This window comes from Macaca fascicularis, chromosome 14 (assembly GCF_037993035.2).
Source record: "Macaca fascicularis isolate 582-1 chromosome 14, T2T-MFA8v1.1".
NCBI classification, from domain to species: Eukaryota; Metazoa; Chordata; class Mammalia; order Primates; family Cercopithecidae; genus Macaca; species Macaca fascicularis.
Window position 1 is genome coordinate 111693794 of NC_088388.1, and position 6535 is coordinate 111700328.

At 48.8% G+C, this 6535-nt stretch overlaps 1 long non-coding RNA gene across 1 annotated transcript; it reads right to left on the minus strand.

Annotated features, from left to right (window-relative positions):
- Nucleotides 1–2260: 2260 nt before the first annotated feature.
- On the minus strand, nucleotides 2261–6096 carry LOC135967283 (uncharacterized). Its single transcript, XR_010581267.2, has 3 exons — nucleotides 5983–6096; nucleotides 5364–5444; nucleotides 2261–4869 (listed from the first exon to the last, which is right to left on the minus strand). It is a non-coding gene; the product is annotated as an uncharacterized lncRNA (long non-coding RNA).
- Between the last annotated feature and the right edge of the window lie 439 nt (nucleotides 6097–6535).

Consider the following 6535-nt stretch of genomic DNA (forward strand, 5'->3'; position numbering starts at 1 on the left):
CAGAACCTGCTATGTCACAGGAGCTTAATAGACATGGGCTGAATGATTGAATAAACAAGTGAGGAAATTGTCTAAGGGAATCACAATTCTCCATCCCCAGATCATCTCTGCAGATAGAAAGGCTAGTCCAGAACAGCCCCCAGGCACCTGCTCCAGTTCTGCCCTGGAATGCAGCTGCCTCTGCAGCTGCCAGGTCAGTAATGTAGGAGTTCTGCGTGCCGTGAGGACCCAGAGTGGAAGGAAGGCGTGTGGCCGGGCACTAGTGGGGGCAGCAGGGGAGGGGAAGCACTAGGTGCTGACTTCCCTCCCGCACCTCAGAGAGGACGCAGTGCAGCAACAGCCTGTCCCCAGGCTGTTCCTGACTGTTTGAACCAGCCCAGCCTCAGTGTAGGGCCCCACTCTTACCAGGAGAGCACTAGCCAAGGCTGAGCATTGTAAGCTCTATGACCATTCAGGTGTCAGACACTATGCTGGGCACGGTGGGGTCAGAGAGGCCTGTGAGACTGACCTGCCTGTGTGAGCTCCCGTGAGTGGGCATGGAATGTGTGAACAACTCTGTCTGCCTCCCTGCCTCGCCAGCCCACCTTTCCTGCCTTCCATCTCCCACAGTTGGCCACTGTCTTGGACTATTCTATATTTAACTCTCTAAGCCTCATTAACTACAAAATTCCTAACTTTACCACCGGACCAATTCAGAGGAGTTCTTTTTTGGCTACGATTATTCTTCCTTTTGAGTATTAATTTCCTTTAACACTTGCCCTATTCATCACTTTAACAATGAAATTAAGACAATTGTTCCAACGAGGTAACGGGTGATAAAGAGCAGCCGATACACATTTATTACACAGCAGGCCAGAGCGTCTTGGAAAAAGTCAGCCTTGTCAATAATGTATTAGGTGCGAATGTGCTTCGTGAGGGTCAGGCTGAGGACCGTTCTGTTTCACTGATTTAAGGACGCCTGTGTCTGTCAGTGCCGCTGCAAGTAGGCCCTCTAAAGTGGACTGCCAGTCACCAAGAGTGACGGGTTGTTATTTTTCTCCGGAATCTAGCAGAAGCACCAGAAGCTGTGGTCTGGGATGCAAGCTCCATTTCCCACTGGAAAATTTCACCACTGCCTTCTTTTTCTTCTCTTCATCCTCTTTTACTTGTTACGCTTCCACCTTCTTTACTTCCTCTATCTCCTGTCCTTCTGCTCCTTCCCCATTCCCCTTCTTCCTGCCCTTCCTTCTCTACAGACCTCTGCCCGACTCTGCCTCTCCTTATCCTCACCTCTCCAGGGAGGAGTGCTAATAGAAGTTTGTTTTCTTTTTTTTTTTTTTTTTTTTTTTTTTGAGACGGAGTCTCGCGTTGTCGCCCAGGCTGGAGTGCAGTGGCCGGATCTCAGCTCACTGCAAGCTCCGCCTCCCGGGTTTAGGCCATTCTCCTGCCTCAGCCTCCCGAGTAGCTGGGACTACAGGCGCCCGCCACCTCGCCCGGCTAGTTTTTTGTATTTTTAGTAGAGACGGGGTTTCACGGTGTTAGCCAGGATGGTCTCGATCTCCTGACCTCGTGATCCGCCCGTCTCGGCCTCCCAAAGTGCTGGGATTACAGGCTTGAGCCACCGCGCCCGGCCTCCATTTAAAATTCCACCTAGTTCCTTATCTACAGAAGATGCCCCTCTCAGGTCTCTGCCATCTCCCACTTGTTCTTGTTTATTCTCTTCCTCACTAACAAGGGAGTTATCGTTCCCACGCCATGGTGGGGTCACTGGGCACAGAGAGCAGGAGCAGCATGTGAGGCCATGGTGCTGGCACAGAACCCAGGAATCCCTGGCTTCCGCTCGGCTCTTGCTTCATCCACAAGTGACCAAAGCTGGGAGCCTCCCTCACTTCCTTGCCCCATTCAACCCTCTAGTATTCACCTCTCCCATTGGCTGGAATTCTTGCAGAAATTGTTGTGAAGAGGAGAGGTCCATTCCTTTGGCTTAAAAGCAGAAGAAGATCTGACAATTCTACTTCTAGGCATATACCCCAAAGAATTGAAAGCAGGGACTTAAACATATATTTGTCCACCCATGCCCATAGCAGCATTATTCACAAGAGCTAAAAGGTGGGAGTAATCTAAGTGTCCATCAACATGAGTAAACACAATGTGGTTTCTATGTAACAGTGGAACATCATTCAGCCATGAAAAGGAATGAAATTCTAATACATGCAACAGCATGGATGAACCTAGAGAATATTATGCTAAGTGAAATAACGCAGACACAAAAGAGCAAATATTGTATGATTCCATTTATGGGAGGTACGGCGAATAGGAAAATTCTTAGAGAAAGGCAGTCGAATGGTGATTACCAGGGACCGGGGGTAAAATGAACAGATAGTTATGGCTTGATGGTCACAGAGTTTCTATTTAGGATGATGAAAAAGTTGTTGAAATGGATAGGATTAATGGTTGTACAGCATTATGAATATGCTTAATGTTACTGAATCGTATATGTAAAAATGTTTAAATGGTAAAATTTTATGTTATGCATATTTTGTTACAAAAAATACTTGGGGGAAAAAAGCAGAAGGGGAAAGGGAGTTTAAATTTTTTTTAAAAAAGTAGTTTCTAGACCAGGCACGGTGGCTTACGCCTGTAATCCCAGCACTTTGGGAGGCCGATGCGGGCGGATCATGAGGTCAGGAGATTGAGACCATCCTGGCTAACACGGTGAAAGCCCGTCTCTACTAAAAATACAAAAGATGATGAATGACACAATGATAGATGGATACTTTTAGTGAGAGCCAGGTTAACTGAAAATGGTGCAACCTGGTCCTCGTAATCACATCGTCTGTATTCACCTTGTACCGTACAACCTAGTGAAATAGATGTGCCCTTAAATGAGGGAGATATGATCCACTGCTAAAAAAGTAGCAAAGAAGGACTCAGAGACATGCCTGGCTTCTTACTGAGCATCTTCATAGTCGTGAAGAGAAGACGTCCACGTTGTCTGCATCAGGCCATTGAGGCAGGAGACCCGTGCAGCATGTGGTGCACATAGCCAGCCTCACAAATCCATGGATCCGTGCTCTAACACACAGTTTGCTATTCACAAACATTGAGCATCTACTGTATGCTCTGTTTGCTCTGGAAATACAACAGTCAGTCATGCATCAGATACGGCTTCTGCCTGCACAGAGCTTTAGTCTGGTGGGAGGATGAAGAGATGAGCACAGTTGCTGGAGCATGGAGCGTAGAGAGAGCACTGTGCCAGGGACACCTAGAAGGGCACCTAGCCCACGCTTGTGGTTGGGGAAGACTTTCTGGAGGAGGTATTATCTAAGCTTTGATCCGAATAGGCTGGTGTTCAGAGTGAGGTGTGGGGAGTGTTCTGGACAGAGGGAGTAACACTCCCAGGGAGTGGCACATGGAGGTGGGAAGGTTCCTGATGCATTGGAAGCAGTGAAAGCTATTGGCTGTGACTAAAACGTAGGGAGTGGAGTGGGAGCAGAGGAGAGATGAGGCTAGGAGCCGGGAGGAGCCAGACTGCACAGGGCCTTACATACCAGGTTCAAGAGACTGTGGTGGGAAGTCATGAAAACATCTGAAATGCTGTCAAGCAGGAGCTGGCTTGCTGAGATTTACGTTTGAGGCTGCTGCGTGCACAGAAGAGGTGGGAGGAGTCAAGGGCGCAGGCATCAGAAGCTACTGCAGAATTCCAGGGAAAGACAAAGGTGGGAGGAAAGGAGTGACGATGGGAAGGAGAAAAGAGGTCCGGAGGTCCGGAAGGGAAGGGGCAGTGAGGTCTTTCTTTCCTATGCAGGAACTACCTGCCCTGACCCACCCTTGCTCCCCTCTTCTCCCATCAGGGGCCTCCGGGCGCCCACCTCAGCAGAACAGGAAGTGTGGGTGCAGCCTCAGGGATAAGCCACTGTCCTCTGAAAGGAATTCCTCTGCTTGGTGGCCAGCGTTCCCTGCCTCCACTTCCTGCATAGCCCCTCTGCTTGGCCCAGACATAGGACTGCACTTCTGCCTCAGTTTCTCTGCCAAAATGTCCCTTCTCCACAAGGAGTGAAAATCTGCCCAAAACCTCTTAGGCTTGGCTGAGTCCTGTTCCCCCTTCTGAACTCTCAGCCTCTTTTTTCTCTCGGGTGCCTCCACTGTGCTCTACAGCCAGGGCAGAGAAGACTAATCCCTCACCTAGAATGACACTGCAGACCCCAGCAGTCCCCAAGCATTCCTGCCAGGCCCACCACCACCCTTCAAGCTGGCAAATCGCTGAGCCAACACACTGCTGCCCTCTCAAGGACTCCCATCCTGCCGAGGCCAGCCTGCTCTCTGGCCCAACCCGATGGTGGAGGGCCCAGCATTACCTGGTGCTGAATTTTCACACTTCAAGACAATGACATTTCAGCTTTTTGTGAGAAGGTATCAGGAACGAAGCTAAGCCCTTCACACGTTTTCACGTTGGGTGGGGAGCAGTCTCAGAAGCAGTGTTGAGATGGAATATGCTGTGCAGATGTTTATTAGGGAGAGGAGTGTGGGGGACGTAGGGTGGGAGGAGGAAGAGCTTGAACTGCAATGCAGGCTCCATAAAGCCTCAGCCGACCTGGCAGAGAGCTCCGGAGTGAGTGTACCCATCAGTGTCACTCAGCAACCCGGTAAATGCAGGCATCCGCAGGAAGGGCGAGAATTCGAGCTGGGTCTCTGCAGCTGAGGCAGAGTTGAAAGCTGGAAGCTCTCTGCTGACTGTACTCTGCCTCAGAGCTAGTTCTTCGTGGAAGGAGTCTGGGAGAACATCCCTGTGTCCTCCTCTGGGCCAGTTAGATCCACTTAGATGGATCTAAGCTGCTCCCATATACTTTCAGGGAGCAGCTCCTCCAGGATTCCCACAGGCCTCTCTTCCTGAGGGAAGATCAAGACAATAGAGGTTAGCGGCACCCACTCTGCATTTGCCTTCTTCCTCTTCCACTGTCCATTCTAAGTTCCCCTCACCTTCATATGATATGGTTTGGTTCTGTGTCCCCACCCAAATCTCATCTCAAATTGTAATCCCCACATGTCAAGGGAGGAACCGGTGGGAGATGATTGGATCATGGCGGCAGTTTCCTTCCTCTGTTCTCATGATAGTGAGTGAATTTTCACAAGATCTGATAGTTTTATAAGAGGCTCTTCCGCTTTTGCTCTCTCTCACCTGCTGCCATGCAAGACATGTCTTGCTTCCCCTTCCACCATGATTGTAAATGTCCTCACAATCGTTGAGACCTCCCCAGCCATGTGGAGCTGTGAGTCAATTAAACCTCTTTCCTTTATAAATTACCCAGTCTCAGGCATTTTTTTTAAAGCAGTGTGAAAACAAACTAATACAGTTACCAACTCTGCTACCTTTGTTGGCTTACCTGGTAGTGTAACCCAGATCCTCATCAACAAGGTTATGAGCCCTTCGTCACCATGATCTTCTCATGCCTGAGTGGCTGTACCTGTTCATTAACAGTAATAACTTAGCAGAGAAATACCAAGAGGTACCCAAGGGGGTCACCTGGGTTCCATACATATTCCTCCCTGCCCCCATTGTGCAAAACAGCCTCCCTTTCTTTCTTCTTCTTTATTTTTTATTTTTTATTTTTTTTGTGAGACAGAGTCTCACTCTGTCACCCAGGCTGGAGTGCAGTGGCATGATCTCGGCTCACTGCAACCTCTGCCTCCTGGGTTCAGGCAATTCTCCTGCCTCAGCCTCCTGAGTAGCTGGGACTACAGGCATGTGCCACCATACCCGAATAATTTTTGTATTTTTAGTAGAGACGCAGTTTCACCATGTTGGTCAGCCTGGTCTTGAACTCCTGACATCGTGATCTGCCTGCCTCCCTTTCTTTTAAATACTAGGGTCAATTGCTGCTAAGATGGCAATGACTTTTCTTACCAATGTGCCCAGGTGGAGGCTGCAGTTTGTAATTCAATGGGATTTTTGCTGTATCACCTGGTGAAAGTGTACCCCCATTAGGGACCAGGACTTCTTACCTTGCAGAGGCAAGAGTTGTACAAAGTCTCCCAAAAGATCAGCAAGAGCACTGGTAAGTGGGGACATTCCTGCTTCCATGCCTTGGTTTCTAGATCAGTGCATTCTTCCTAATTGGGACACAGCACCACAGAAAGGTCTTTTGTTTAATGTATATAGAGGATGGCATCCCATCTTTCCAGAATATTGCCTCCAAGCTGGTGCTGCAACTGTGCCATCAGCAAGCCATTCCAATCTTCCATCAGGCTGGCAGTTTTTGAATGATGCACACTGGGATATGACTAATGGATCCCATGTTAACGGCCCCACTCCTGTAATGCCATTGCTATAAAGTATATCCCCAGGTCTGTCATGATTTAATATGGGACCCTATGCCAATGGAGTAAACACTTTAAAAGTCTATCAGATAATGATGCTGGGTGTGTTCAGAAAAGACAAACCCATACTCAAGGTACACATCTATTTCTATGAAAATAAACGAGTGTCCTTGCAGGACAGAAGTCTGGCAAAGACAGCTTCTTATCAAATGGCTGGTTGGTCTCCTCAAGGTATGGT